Raw genomic sequence first — 14574 nt, forward strand, 5'->3', positions numbered from 1 at the left:
TGGGTATATGAAGAGTCAATGTGTTAAGCATCCTGGGTATATGAAGAGTCAATGTGTTAAGCGTCAACAACAACAGCAGCATCAGTAATGAGTGCATTTTATAAAAATATTTTCCTACCCTAAAGCCATCATTTTATTAGTTCTCAAGCATACTTTTGTGTAATTATAGTGCTATTCTGGGTATTTTTGTTGTTTGTACAGGAATTAGGGGCTCGACGCAACTTGGAGTGAAATCGGGAAGAAAACAAGTAAAATACTTTGTAAGTGCAAAGTACTCAAGCTGGACACGAGTGGAGCACGACCGCCCTGTCCCACTAATTATCCTAGCCTGGAGTGTGTTTCAGTGAAAATCTATACAGGAGGGTGCTCTCAAGCTCAACACGGTCCCGACATGATCATGTCCTTGCTACTGAAAAGTCCTAGTCTGAAGATAATTTTATTCAAACGGGAGAGACACGCACTAGGTGCTCTTGACATGATCGTGATCTGCCACAGCACGATCAGAACATGATCGTGTCCCTCCTATTGAATCTCCCAGGCGAGCACTTGACCATTTCACTCAAAATTTCCCTAACATGACACGGTCCAAGCACGATCGTGCTCTGACCATGTCGAGCCCGAGATTTATCTTTTTAACTCAAGTTACTAGGGTTTCACTTTCATCTTTGTTCAGGGATCTTCTTCTCCACCCAAAGTACATTGATGAGAGCAAAGATCAAGCTTCACCACACCTTCTAAAGTAATTATGGATGAGTTGAAGGCACTAGGGAAGTGGGGCTAGCATACGGAGCTTAACATTAGAGGCAAATCTTGAAGAGAAGGGAGTCATGTCTTCTTTCTTTAGATCTATTATTGTTTTCTCCATGTTGTACCCATCCATGAGGGACTAACCAGCCTTGGTGCCCCAGTGATGTGAACTATGGCGTCTTGTATGCTTTGAACACATGTATTTATTAATTTATGGAGTTATTTTGGTTCTTGTGTTTACAAAACTTGATGTGTTTGATCTGCGTAGTTGCTTAGGTAAAACTCGATGGCTGAAACCATAGTTATCTTCACAAAACTCGGCGTAGTTGAGAACCATAGTTGCAATATTGCTTTTGAGCACACACTAGAACCATAGAATGTACCTAGTAAACCATAAGAGTGAGTGAGCATTTCTAAGCACATAGGAATCATCCCGAGGCATTGTTCTCTTGTTATTGACACTCGATCCAAACTGCCTGATATCTTCACCTGTTATTTTCCTTCTTGTTTTATAACTTTATTTATTGTTATTAATCTAATCTTCAATTTAAAGTTAACTAGATATCAGTGACAAGTCAGTACTTTGAGTCTAGTCATTGTGGTTTGACAACCCTCCCATCACAGGGTACCACTATATTACTTGTGTGCGACCCATATACTTGCGGAGGACACATCAATCAGTTATAGCAGTCTCATCCTCTACCTTGATCTCCTGCTTCCTCTGCTCATGCTACCTCAGCTTCGGCTTCTCCTTCCTCTGGTGATTTTCTCTCTCAGGTTGCTCAGCTTATTGCATAGATTTTGTACTACATAGCACACTCTGCCCTCCAACGTTTCCTCTGTTATTTCTATTACCTCTAGAATATCTTCTCCTAGATTTTAGATTATGGTGCTACTCATCATATGACTGCAGATACCTCTAGCCTAATTTATATTTCTACGCCTCACACATTTTCCTAGTTTTTGCACTACTGATGAGAGCCTTCATCTTATCACGCACTGTGGTCGTCTTCAGTCCACCTCATTTGACATTCCTAACATCCATCATATCCTTAGCCTAGCTCTCAACCTTCTTTCTATAAGTCAGCTTACTGATTATGGTCTTACTGTTTCCTTTTCTTCTTCTACTTGTTCTATGCAGGACCATTACAGGCCAGAGAATTGGGATCAGGCGTAGAGTTGGCGGCCTCTATTACTTAGACTATCTTCATCTTCTTGCTCTTGATTTTATATAAGATTATGGTATTGATTATGAGAAGAAATTTGCTCCTGTGGCCAAGTTGACTACTGTTTATTTTTTTTCTTCATTGTTGCTGCTCGTCACCGGCTACTTCACCTATTAGATGTGACCAACATGGGGATCTTTTTGAGGATGTTTATATGACTCCTCCTTGTTTATCTCATCCTTCTTAGCATGTATATCATCTGCATCAAGCTATCTTTGGACTCAAATAGGCTCCTCATACCTGGTTTTAGCATTTTCGTAGTGTGGTTCTTGCTCTTGGTTTCACCAAGAGCTCTCATGATTATGCCTTCTTCACTTGGTAGACTTCTCAAGGCCTTACTATTTTTTTCTTTATGTTGATGATATGTTTATTACTGGTGACGATGTTGATACTGTTCTTTCTTTGAAATAGCAGTTACATACCAAGTTTTAGATAAAAGATCTTGGTCCTCTTCGTTATTTTCTAGGTCTTGAGGTTCCTTATTCTCATCGAGGTTACTTAGTGTCTCAATAGAAATATATTTCTGATATTTTTTAACAATCTGATATCATTGATCTCCATTCTGCCTCTACTCTTGTTGTTGCTCTCGTCTATCTAACCATCACTTGGCCTGATATTGCATATGATGTTCATGTTCTTAGTCAGTTTGTGAGTCCTACTCGTTCTACTCATTATGCTGCCCTCTTACAAGTTCTTTGTTATCTTCGTGGCACTATATCTCGATCTCTACTTTTCTCTGTCATGTTTTCTCTTGAGTTACGCACCTATTGTGATGTTGATTGGGCAAGTGATGCTTTTGATTGATGATCTACTACTGGTTTCTACATTTTTCTTGTAGATTCTCTTATATCTTAAAAAAGTAAGAAACAATCTACTGTTGCTCTTTCCACTGTTGAGGGTGAGTATGGTGCTATGTCCTTTACTGCTAAGCTGGTTCTTTGGTTGCACCAGATTTTGATGGACTTTGGTGTCTTTATCTCTGTCCCCACTCCTATATACTGTGGTAACCAGAGTGCCATCAAAATCATTGCCAATCCTATATTATATAAGAGTACGAAGCATCTTGAGGTCGCTCTTCACTTCGTTCATCATCATTGCCTTGCTGGCAGTATTCTTCTTCCTTATGTCACCTTTTACATAACATATTGTTGATCTTTCACTAAGGCCCATATTGTCTCCCCGGATTCAGGTTTCTAGTTGACAAACTCTTGGTTTATGACCCACCGTGAGTTTGAGGGGTGGGGTGTTAGAGTAATATAATACTTATACATATACATTATATTTATACATATATACATTCTCATGTGTACACTATTCTTGTATTTATATGGGTTGGTTTGCTCTAATGAAATTCATTCTCTTCTTTCATCTTTTATCTATCAACAATGTGTAAGCCACTTAGTCCCTTAACAAAATTTGAATGCAAGTAGAAGCCAAAGTCAAGCTTGTTTTTTTTCCTAAATTTTTCAACAAACCCTTTAGTTCATCCCGTGCTTGACAAACTATAAATTGATCTTACTTAATGCTATGCTTATGGGTGTAACCTATAACTAATAAGCTTATTAACTCAAACTTACATCTCTTAAGTCTTAAAACATTATTCTCAACGGTGTTACATTAATTAGACTAGAACATTTTGAGATCTATTTATTGTTCATTGGAATTGTCATTGCCCCATTAATAGATGAGGATGATTTTTAAAACTAAAATAAAGGTTCCTGATTTATTAATATAAAAGCTATGGGTGAAGTATCCCAAAAGAAATAGACTTGCATTTTAATAATATTTGAAATTGTTACGAATCGATGCGTTAAGAATTAAATGTGGATGCCTTTCTTCTCCATTAATATCTCTTTTGTTACATTAACAATGTACACCATGAATCCTATATATAGAGGTTTCGATATGTGTTTGTATATACAACTATCTTGAATATTATAACTCTTCTTCTCACTATATTATTTCTCATCTATTTTCTTTAGGTAATTTGGGTATTTATATTACTTTCATTTATTTATTTTATTGCTTATTTAAATGTCACAAATTTCTTTAGTTTTTAACATTTTATCAGCACAAATTTGCTTTTGATATATATATATATATATATTCTTTTGATTTACTTCATACATACTTTAGCTTTATATTGACTAATATTAAATTTATTATTTGTTGTTTCCATTATTTCAGAATTTTATTTTAATTGTTTATTGATTATTGTTATATTATTTGCTTTAGAATTCGATATCATGGTGAATGTCGCAAGAAGAGAATTCAAGGTTTTTAATATCTCTGGGAGCAATTATATATCATGGAACCTCAATGTTAAGCTCCATCTAAATACCAGAAACTTGGGAAAAACAATTAAGATTGCTAATAATGAGCTAATTGATAATAAATCAAAAGCATTGATATTCATACGGCATCATCTTGATGATGTCCTGAAAAAATGAATATTTGACTATTAAAGATCCACAAGAATTGTGGTTTTCCCTTAAAGAGAGATTTGAACATCTGAAAATGGTTTATTTGCCAAAAGCACGTAATGATTGGGCAAATATCAGGTTTCAAGATTTTAAAAGCGTTCAAGAATATAATTTTGAGCTATTTAAAAATAGTTTTCGATGTTACATCTCTGTGGAGAAATGGTGTCAGAAAATATGATGCTTGAAAAAACATTTACAACATTTCATGCTCGAGATGTTATACTACAACAACAATATAGAGAAAAGAATTTTACTAAATTCTATGAATTAATTTCTTATCTCCTTGTGGTGGAATAAAATAATGAATTGTTGATGTTAAATCATAAAACCCGACCATCCAGATCAACGCCTTTACTTAAAACCAATTATGGTCAAGGAAAATGACATCGTCATAATGACGATCATAAGAAACAAGGGGGGAAGAGGTTATCGTGGTGGTTGTGGCAGACGTTTGCTTGGGGCCAAAATTATTTTGGACCACACAATGGTAAAATAAATGTGCATCATCAAAAATAACAAAACCACTATGATGGATTAAATAAGAAAAAAGATACATATCACTATTGTGGGCTAGAGGGTCATTGGTCTAAAATATGTAGAACCTCCAAGCATTTTATCTAACTTTACCAAGATTCACTTAAAGACAAAAAGAGTAAAGGTGTTGAGACCAATTTGACAGACAACTCCATAGAAACTAACTTTGTTGATGATATAATTTAGAATACAAACTTAGATGTGTCAGACTTTCTCATAGGTTAGATTTATTATATATGTAGTATGGTTTTATTTTTATTCAATATGTTATACTTTTCATTAAAGTTATATTCCTTTGTTATGCTTTTTTTATATTGATAAAAATATGGTCGATGATGAATGCATTGTTGACTATAGAACACGACATTCAGACATACAAAAGCAAATATATTTTACATCGTTCTAAAAAAAAAAACAGCTTTTATAGCCACAATAGCTGGGTCATTAGACCTAATTGAAGGTTCTGGTAGAGTAGCACTGGTGTTGCCAAATGGGACACCTTTGTAAATTAAAAAAGCTCTATATTCTCCAAAATTTGGAAAAAAACCTTTTAAGGTTTAAAGATATACGTCTCAATGGATATCATTTAGAGACAATTGACAAGGAGGGAAAATAATACCTTTATATTACTCAAGTTGTTTCATGCCAAAAACGTGTACTTGAAAGCTTTCCCTGTATATCTTCAAGATTATATTGTACACGTATTGATGAGTGTACATTGTTTATATATTTCATATCAATTTGTACACTCAATTGGCATGTATTAGAACTATATTATGCAGTTTTTATGCTAAATATAGTGTGTTTCACATTAACAAGCTTTAGGGCAAACGACTTAAAGACGAGGATAACCAAATGAAGCATTTTAGATCTCAAACGATGAAGTTAGATCTCTCGACATCATTAGAGCAAGGACAAGAGCAAAGCGGGTAGCTTCACGGGCAGACTTACGGTCAACCTTATGGTCGCAAGTCAATTCTAAAAGACCTTGTGGGCATGTTTATGCCAATAAGGGGGATTCAGAGCCAATTCAGAGGACTTTATGAGTAAAGCTTACGCCCATAAGAACCATACAGAGAAGCTTATGACCATAACTTATGCCCGCAAGGATGTTCATTAGAAGTAGAACAATGAAGATTACGATCCAATCTTTACGGGCATATATTGGACTATAACACAAATAGAAGACCTTGCGAATGGGGCTTATAGTCGTAAGGGTTCCCATAAGGCTTGCGACAATCTTCTCCAGCTCTCTTACGGCTTAGTCCTTACGCCCGTAAGTAGTCGGATATAAATAAAACTTATGAGGATTTCTAGGGTATTCTCTATTCTATCTTTCTATTCTTTTGGGGCAATTCTTAGAGGCGAGATTGAGGAAGAAAAGTTAAGGAACGATTTGGAGAGGTATTTGGCTATACATTTAAGGGGATTGAAGATTGTAGCCGTCAAGCTTATCTTGGCGGCTTACGTGGAATCTTCTTCGGCAATTCTTCATCCTAGGGATTAAAAGAGGGGTTTCATGGCTTTCATGTTTTCCTCCATTATTTGTATCTTAAATGCTTGACATCCATTAATTGAGAGTTAATTTGTAGATGTTTGGGCATAGTTGAACTCTATAGCTTATTTTCTTGACTTTAGTTGTTAGATCTTTGATACTTTAATTGATTTCTTAATTACAATCATTTCTATTTGAGTCTAATTATGTGACTGAATGCTTGATTGCTAATGAGGCAATAGCCCTATCTATCATACCTTTATTAGTATGTGACTAGAAGAAATTCCCACCTACCATAGACTTGCCGCAATTCAAGAGGATAGTGGGTATACCTCTGGTTAGGGTATCTTGGAGACTTTGACTTCCACAATCTTTTCAAGTGATTGATGATAATTTTTGTACTCTTTGCAATTATGTGGAGTAGATTTTAGGAGAAATCAGATTTCTGCTCTGTATTCAGATTATGGATGATCTCTCTTTTTAAGAGGAGATTATCTACTTAAGAGATTATCATTAGTTCACAATAAGGTTTCATAAAGTATTAATGCAATTGTGTGGATCTGTATCAGCTTTGTACCTATTCAGTTACACTTTACCTGAGAAATCAGGGTTTTGTATATTTCTGGAAACCTTTCAGTTTAAATAGGATTGCATGTTTAAACAACCATTGTCATATACCTTATAATCCTAGAGGGGTACTATATCCGGACATCGCTTTCTTCCTTGACTTCTCTCCTACTATTTCCCGTATTTTTTTATTTTCATTTGCTTCTGTTCACACACACATCACTCGATGTTTCAGTCTATTTTTCGGGTCTAGAATCATTACTAGATTCATCTCCTTCCCTATGGACTGACATTCTCCACTTACACACACTTTATTATGCGGTCAGCACGTACACTTGCGACCCTATCAAGTTTTTGGTACAGTTGTCGAGAAAGGATAGTGATATTAGGAACACTTAATTATCCGTCACTTTAGCCATTTCTTTCCTTTCTTATTTGTTTATCTTCTATTTTTCTTTGTTATTTTCTTATTCTTTTTGCATTTGTTTGATTTCAGTGTATGGCAGAAGACGAGAGCAGTGCAGAAAGAGTAATCAGAACCAAATTGAGAACAGCTTTACTAAAGGTGACAGGATCTTTAACAGTGAGTGCTGAGGAAAAATAGTTGAACAATATGGCAAATCAAAAGAACCAACACAGGACCCTTTCCAATTATACTCACCCCACTCTTGATGGTTCTCAGTCAAGTATAGTGCGCCCACCAATTACAGCAAATAACTTTGCTATGCATTAATAATTTAGTAAATATATATATTAAGATATATAGTCAATATTTGATTGAATTCGTATATTAATATATTAAAGAAAATTCATATTGAGAATCATTATTTTTGCTATTCGATAGTATTATTATTAAAATTATTTTACATGATTATTAAAATTTTATATTATTATTCCATAGTATTATTATTAAAATTATTTTACATGATTATTAAAATTTTATATTATTAACGTAATAAATAGTGACTTGTACTTATGAACCCACAATTAAAACTGAGCACAGTTATTAAAACAAAATTCTAAAGAACACCTTTGATATAGTGATAGTGGACTCATGGCTAAAAAGTATCTTATAGACACTAGCATTGCTCAATGTTCGAAACTTGTCTGATGTAATGGTATCAAAAAGATCTCGAGCTAGGGAAGCAAGTTTGCAACCCATGTTTTATGTCCGTTGGGTGAGTGAGCATGAGCCATACAATAAATTTTTTTGTTGGTGCACACACCCTCTCACATGTTGTTCGTCCATCTTGTACAAAAATATAAATTAAATATATGTGTGCCATTTATATAACGATTTAATATTGGATGAAATAATTTGTAGAAAAACAGTTGAATTTATTGAAATTGAAAAATTCGCATGTATACCCATTTAAAAGTGGATATTTGCAAATAATAACTCCATAACACGCAAAAGATTGATATTTTGTAATTTCATGAAAAATTTTAATACCCCTCATAATATGTATCTATATTCATCTACCAATTAAAACAAAAATGTTTATAGATATATATATATATATGTGTGTGTGTGTCAGTGTGTGTGTATAGACACATACCCACACCTAATAAAAATCATATTTACAAATCACAAAGATAAAGATATTGATGTTGTGCTTGACAAGAGCCAAGAGTAAAGCTAATTTTCAATGGAACCTTTAATGGCTCATGCCGTGCTTAACAATCCATTGATGTTTATTACTTATGGTGGTTGGTGTGACAGTATCTAGCGAGTTTAATAACTTAAACTCAGGACATATATCTCATTTAAAGCATTGTCTCACTCCTCTGATTAAAAAAAGAAAAATGCACAAGTAAAGCTACGACTCTTCTGTTGTTAATAGGATTATGATAGGTAACTAAGTTTTGAACTTTTTTTCTTTCCGGTTACCAAGTTTTAATTTGTATCATAAAGCTACTCAAGTCTGATTTCGTTTTCACCGAAGGTTACCGCTGAGTGACCACATCCACGTCAGCGACGCGGATGCCGAAAAACACACCAAGACAACTCGCCACGCCCCTCGATCCCCGAGATGGAATCTCCACGCTCGGGACCCTCGCTCCACATCAACAAACTTGTCCACATCAGCAGAGTTGGTAACCGTTTTGATACTAATTAAAAACTTAGTGACCAAAATGAAATAACAAAGGGTTATGGTTGGGGTTTTGGCTAGCTGGGCATTGCGACGGGACAAGTTTGCTAATGTGGATAGGTCGGCTGACGTGGAGGCTCCATGTCAGACTAAGGACATGATGAGTCAGGTCTGATCGTGTTTTTCCAAAGATCCACATTAAGCAGCATGGATGTGATCACTGCGGTAACCTCCAATGAAACAAAAATCAAATTTAAGAACCTTTTACGATACAAATTAAAACTTGGTAATCGGAAAGAAAAAAGTTCAAAATTTAGTGACCTATCAAAAAAATTAATCCATTGTTAATAAGTGCTTCTTGTTAATTATTTGACATTTCCTTGCATTGCTTGATATTTGATATTTCATGACAATTATAGTTGACAGTTGGGGAATTGATTTTAATGGAGACTTGATGTTGTTCCATTATTTATTTTTCCTTTATTAAATATTCCATTGTATTTTTCTTTTTTTTTTTTTCAGGATTGTGTGCAATGAAGAAACTTCAATTACTTGATCTTAGTCATAACAACACTACAAGAAATCCAGGAATAGGCAACGGATTTTTCCGTCGCTAAGAACTACATTTCCGTTGCTATAAATATTTAGCAACGGAATTAGCAACGGAATCATTCCGACGGCTATTCCCAAGTCGCTATTCAAATTCCATCGGTATGATAAAATTCCGTTGTTATTTCTTATATTGTTCCGACGGATAATTCCGTTGCCAAACACAAGAACTCCGTCGTTATTATAATAATAAAATATTCATTCTTTTATGGTTCACAAAAAATTCCGTTGCTATATTTCCGTCGCTAGTGTTGCCTAGCAACGGACTATTCGGTTACAATTATTGTTATAGCTACGGAAAGTTTTAGTTTAGCAACAATATTTTTCTTATTTTAGGAAGGGAATATCCGTCGCTATTATCTTATTTCTAATGAAATCCGTTGCTATGCCCTCATTAACTACAAAAATTCATTATATTTTCGCTGTAATTGTTTTTTTGTAGCAACGGAATTTTTGGTTGTTATTTTCTTATTAGCAACGGAATTTCTTTTTGTTCCGTTGCTATTTCCTTTGTAGCAACGGAATTTTGGTGGTTGTTTTTCTTATTAGCAACGGAGTTTTTCCATTGTTAATTTTCTTGTAGCAACGTGAATTAGCAGCTTGTTTTTCTTAGTAACGGATTTTTTTTCCGTTGCTAGTTTTTTGTAGCAACGGAATTTTGGTTGTTGTTTTCTTAAACAATTGCAATATATGTATTAGCAACAGTAATTTCGATGCTATTTTTTTCTATTTCCAACGGAATTTCCATTATCATTTGTTATTTTGCAACGGAATATCCGTCGCTATTCTTTGTTATTGATTATCATAGCTATTAGCTACTAAATTTGTTTTTCACACAACCTGCACAATTTTATTACACAAATATTACCCATACAAATACGAATAATACAAAATGATTCATAAAAAAATTATCTCATCAAGCATCCACAATCCATCATTTGAATCATACCGAAAATACAATTAATCCATACAAATGATCCAACATTCAATTCATACCAAAAAATACAAATTAACATATGCAAATGGAAAAATAGAAGATGTCTTCAGTGAACCCTTCTCCTATAGATGAGAAAAATAGAAGATGTCTCTCAGTGAACCCTTCTCCTATAGATGAGAAAAGAGAAGATGTCTTCAGTGAACCCTTCTTGACTCCCAACTAAACAAAAATAATGTGCAAATGGAAAACTCCATATATAAAATAAATAATTTATAATAAAAAACATTCTAATGAAAAATTGACCTCTATTTCAATTAAAAATTGACTTTCTTTTTAATTATTTTTAACCTGATAGGTGCACTGTTCACTGACCTTTAAAATGTGATTATTTTTTTAATCTGATTTTTTTAATTGATTTTTTAATTATTTTTAATCTGATTATTTTTAATCAGACCTGAATTCTATTTATGTATGAAGGAGGAAAGTTATAAATAAAGGGTATTGTCCCTACATGGGTTCAATCACAAAAAGCAGGGGAGATGTTTCTGGTCACAACTTGTGTGTACTCTTTTTATTGATTAGAGACATGAAAAATGGCTAGTAGTTACATAGTAAGTGCGTTGTTTTTCAACTTGGTTGGAAACATATATGAAATGCTACATGGTAGTAAGACTCTTTTTATGAGGGTTCTTGAAAGCTAGTACTTTTTGTCACAATGTATTTATGCTCCTCCAAAATATCTACGTTTTTACGGTACTTTGGGTGACAGAGGCCTAGTAGCTAGAGTAAATGAGTTGTTCTTCTACATGAATAGAAAGACCAGTCTCATGTGTGAAGTTTGACGTTTACTCTTATTTGAGGAATTACCATTGATGATCTTCTCTGAGCACTTGGTCTTTATATTTCTTGCTTTTATATATTACAGTTGAGCATCTCTTTTTCAGTCTATATATTACAAATTATAATCATGCATGTGCTTATTTAATGTTCATCAAGTCATCTCTGCCTCCAGCCTTCTTCCTCCATGATTAAGGGTTTGTATTAAAAATTATATCTTAATCTCTTTTTCAAAGGGGCCTGTAGATAATATGGTCATCAGATCTAGTGTATTAAAGTATGCGTGTGGTGTTTGTCTGCTTTATAGGATTCTGTTAGTTTGGCATGTCTCTTGCTACCATTCATTTTAATCATAGTGTTTTAGTGTGCAAATCCTTGACTAATAAATGCTATGTTTCATTGAAATCAAGCCGAGCATGATACCATATGTAGCTTTCATCACCCATAATGTAGTGTAAACTCGAAGCAAAGTTTCCGGTATGATTTCCGTCATGCAAAGTCTTTTCTGCAGGAATTTTGTAGCAGAAAAGTGGCCCATCCATTTTGATAGTAATGTCAGCCAGGTATGTTCCCTTTCACCTTTTTACCTTTTGTGTTACTTCATATAAGTTTTCTGATTAGCAAAATATAAATAATGGACCATTCAGATCATGGGTTGATAAACACACACATGAGGGATAAGGACATCCTATCTTAACGACAACCTATAATAGTTATTGTCCATTCATATTTAACACTATTTTAACACTTCTAATAGTTACAATTAATTTTACAAGTATTCTTATCATGCATGGACATTGAAATAATTATTAAGAGATTTGCAATGTTTTCATACCACTAAATATCACTTTATATATTGAATAACTTGCAAAAAAATACAAACTATGCTCAAATTTGAAGACTATTTCAAGTGCCAATAAATATTTTGAAAGAAAAGATAGTGTAAAGATCTTGTGGGTTAATCACTACATTTAAACAAAACTCATTATTATGATAGAGTGCAAGTATGAAAATTGCAAAATGATAAATTTAACATATGCAATCATAATAATGCTTATAACTTATTATGATCACATCTCTTGATCAGAAATAACATTAACATGATATTCAACTTCAACAAATATATAATATTTCTCAAAATCTGAATCTAATACTATCAGTATTGAACAATATACTACTCACTTCTCAAAACCAACCAAGAGCTAAACTTGAATTATGTTTATTAAAAGTATTTGATTAACATCAAAAATTAATTAACTTTGTTCCTCAGACTCTTTTATGTTGTAATGTGCTCAAATGAAGGTATTACATACCATCGAATAAGTTTATATGCTTCAAGTTTATATCTCAAAAGACAGATTTAAACGGAATTGAAGGACAGTATCTAATAGTGCTGAATATACTAAATACACACAGAGAGATGTAAACTAGTTGTAATGGACCAAAACCATTGAATGCAAATAGTTATAAACCCTAAGATCAATGATTTACATGCATCTCATAGTCAAGAAGTGGTTATGCAATGAACCCAGTCTAGACAAGAACCACTTGAAAAGTCAATCAAACACCATAACTTGAACATCAAACATAAAACATGGATAAAAAAAAACCATCTAAGTTCAATAAACAAAAAAACATAATGAAGCTATTCATTCTTATATAAATAAAAAATAGCTACTCATTCAGCATTGTCAGCTCTCATAAAACTCAGAAACAATAAAAAGTTTAACCAAGTGAAACGGCTCCAAATTCACCATCATGCTCAAAATATCATTCTTTGATCACTAAGAATGAAGCATTGTGTCCTTATTTTTTTTCAATTAACATTGCATACCAGTAAACTAATAATACCAGTAAACTTTTCCTTCACAGCCTTTGATTCCACACACATTATATCAGCTGAAGCCATTATAGCCATAACTTTTGTAACCTAAAATCAAAGAACAACAAGCTATCAACAATAAACATAAAAATAAATAAAAACATAAATTAAAGAAGAAGAACAGTGAATCAAATCATTCAAGAGAGAAAAAAAGAAAAAAGAAAGAAAAATCACTACAATTAAGAAAGCATACCCGAACAACGACGATTGATCCAGGTTCAGGAACAGGGCCATGAGATCGATGACCAACAACATCAACAATGGATCTCTAATAACCAACAAAAAAAAAAAAGAGAATTTAGTGAAAATAGTTAAACAAAGACCAAAGAATCAGAAAGAAGTAATTAAGATGATGAACATCCAAGGAAGTTGTAGATCGGCACTGCGATTACGATTAGGGTTGGGAGAGGAAGTTGTCTACGATTAGGATCAAATCTACAAATCTTAATTCCATAAATCTAACTGATCCAAAACAAGATAACAAAAAAAAATTAAAGAAAAAAAAATAAAACAAGACCTACAACACCGATTCATCGTATACCACATCAGATCTAGGGTATTAAACAATAACAAAGAGATTGAAGTTGGATCAAGGTGAAAGGAAATGGAGATAGAAGCAATTACCGTGAATCCGTAGCGGACGAGAAGCTGAGAGACTGAGAAGGGAAGCTCGTGGATCTCACACCGAAGCGGACGAGAAGAGAAGAGAAGAGAAGAGCACGGAGAAGGGAAGCTCAACTATTTCCAGTTCTAGCTATTAAAAAGATGTTAATTTTAAGTTTTTTTTTTAAAAAAAAAATTTTAATTAAGAAAATAATTTCAAATTTTAATTAAAAAAAGGAATTTTAATTAAGTAAATAATTTCAAATTTTATTAATTATTGTTTGATTATAAATTAATTTCAAATAACTTTTAATTACATTCGGTACTTAAAATTTTTTAAGTAATTTATAATAAGTAATTATTATTTATAAAATAATGAAAACATAAACATTTATTTTATTATTATTAATTAATATTCAATTAGAAATTAATTTCATTCTGTACTTAAATTTTAATGTTTGTTTGCTATGATAATGTAAAAGTAATTTTGAGATTTACTTTTTAGCTTTTAATCCATGAAAATATATTTTCATTGAGATTTTATATAAATGAATATGAAAG

The 14574-nt window shown here is 33.1% G+C and overlaps 1 long non-coding RNA gene across 10 annotated transcripts; it reads right to left on the reverse strand.

Annotated features, from left to right (window-relative positions):
* Positions 1 to 10781: 10781 nt before the first annotated feature.
* On the reverse strand, positions 10782 to 14175 carry LOC120283365. 10 transcript variants are annotated; one of them, XR_005543250.1, is made up of 5 exons: positions 14035 to 14175; positions 13604 to 13678; positions 13363 to 13458; positions 11952 to 12141; positions 10782 to 10813 (listed from the first exon to the last, which is right to left on the reverse strand). It is a non-coding gene; the product is annotated as an uncharacterized LOC120283365 (long non-coding RNA). The 10 variants fall into 10 exon arrangements; XR_005543251.1 differs by lacking the exon at positions 10782 to 10813 and adding an exon at positions 10844 to 10858; XR_005543252.1 differs by lacking the exon at positions 10782 to 10813 and adding an exon at positions 10884 to 10910.
* Between the last annotated feature and the right edge of the window lie 399 nt (positions 14176 to 14574).

This window comes from Dioscorea cayenensis, chromosome 3 (genome assembly GCF_009730915.1).
Source record: "Dioscorea cayenensis subsp. rotundata cultivar TDr96_F1 chromosome 3, TDr96_F1_v2_PseudoChromosome.rev07_lg8_w22 25.fasta, whole genome shotgun sequence".
NCBI classification, from domain to species: Eukaryota; Viridiplantae; Streptophyta; class Magnoliopsida; order Dioscoreales; family Dioscoreaceae; genus Dioscorea; species Dioscorea cayenensis.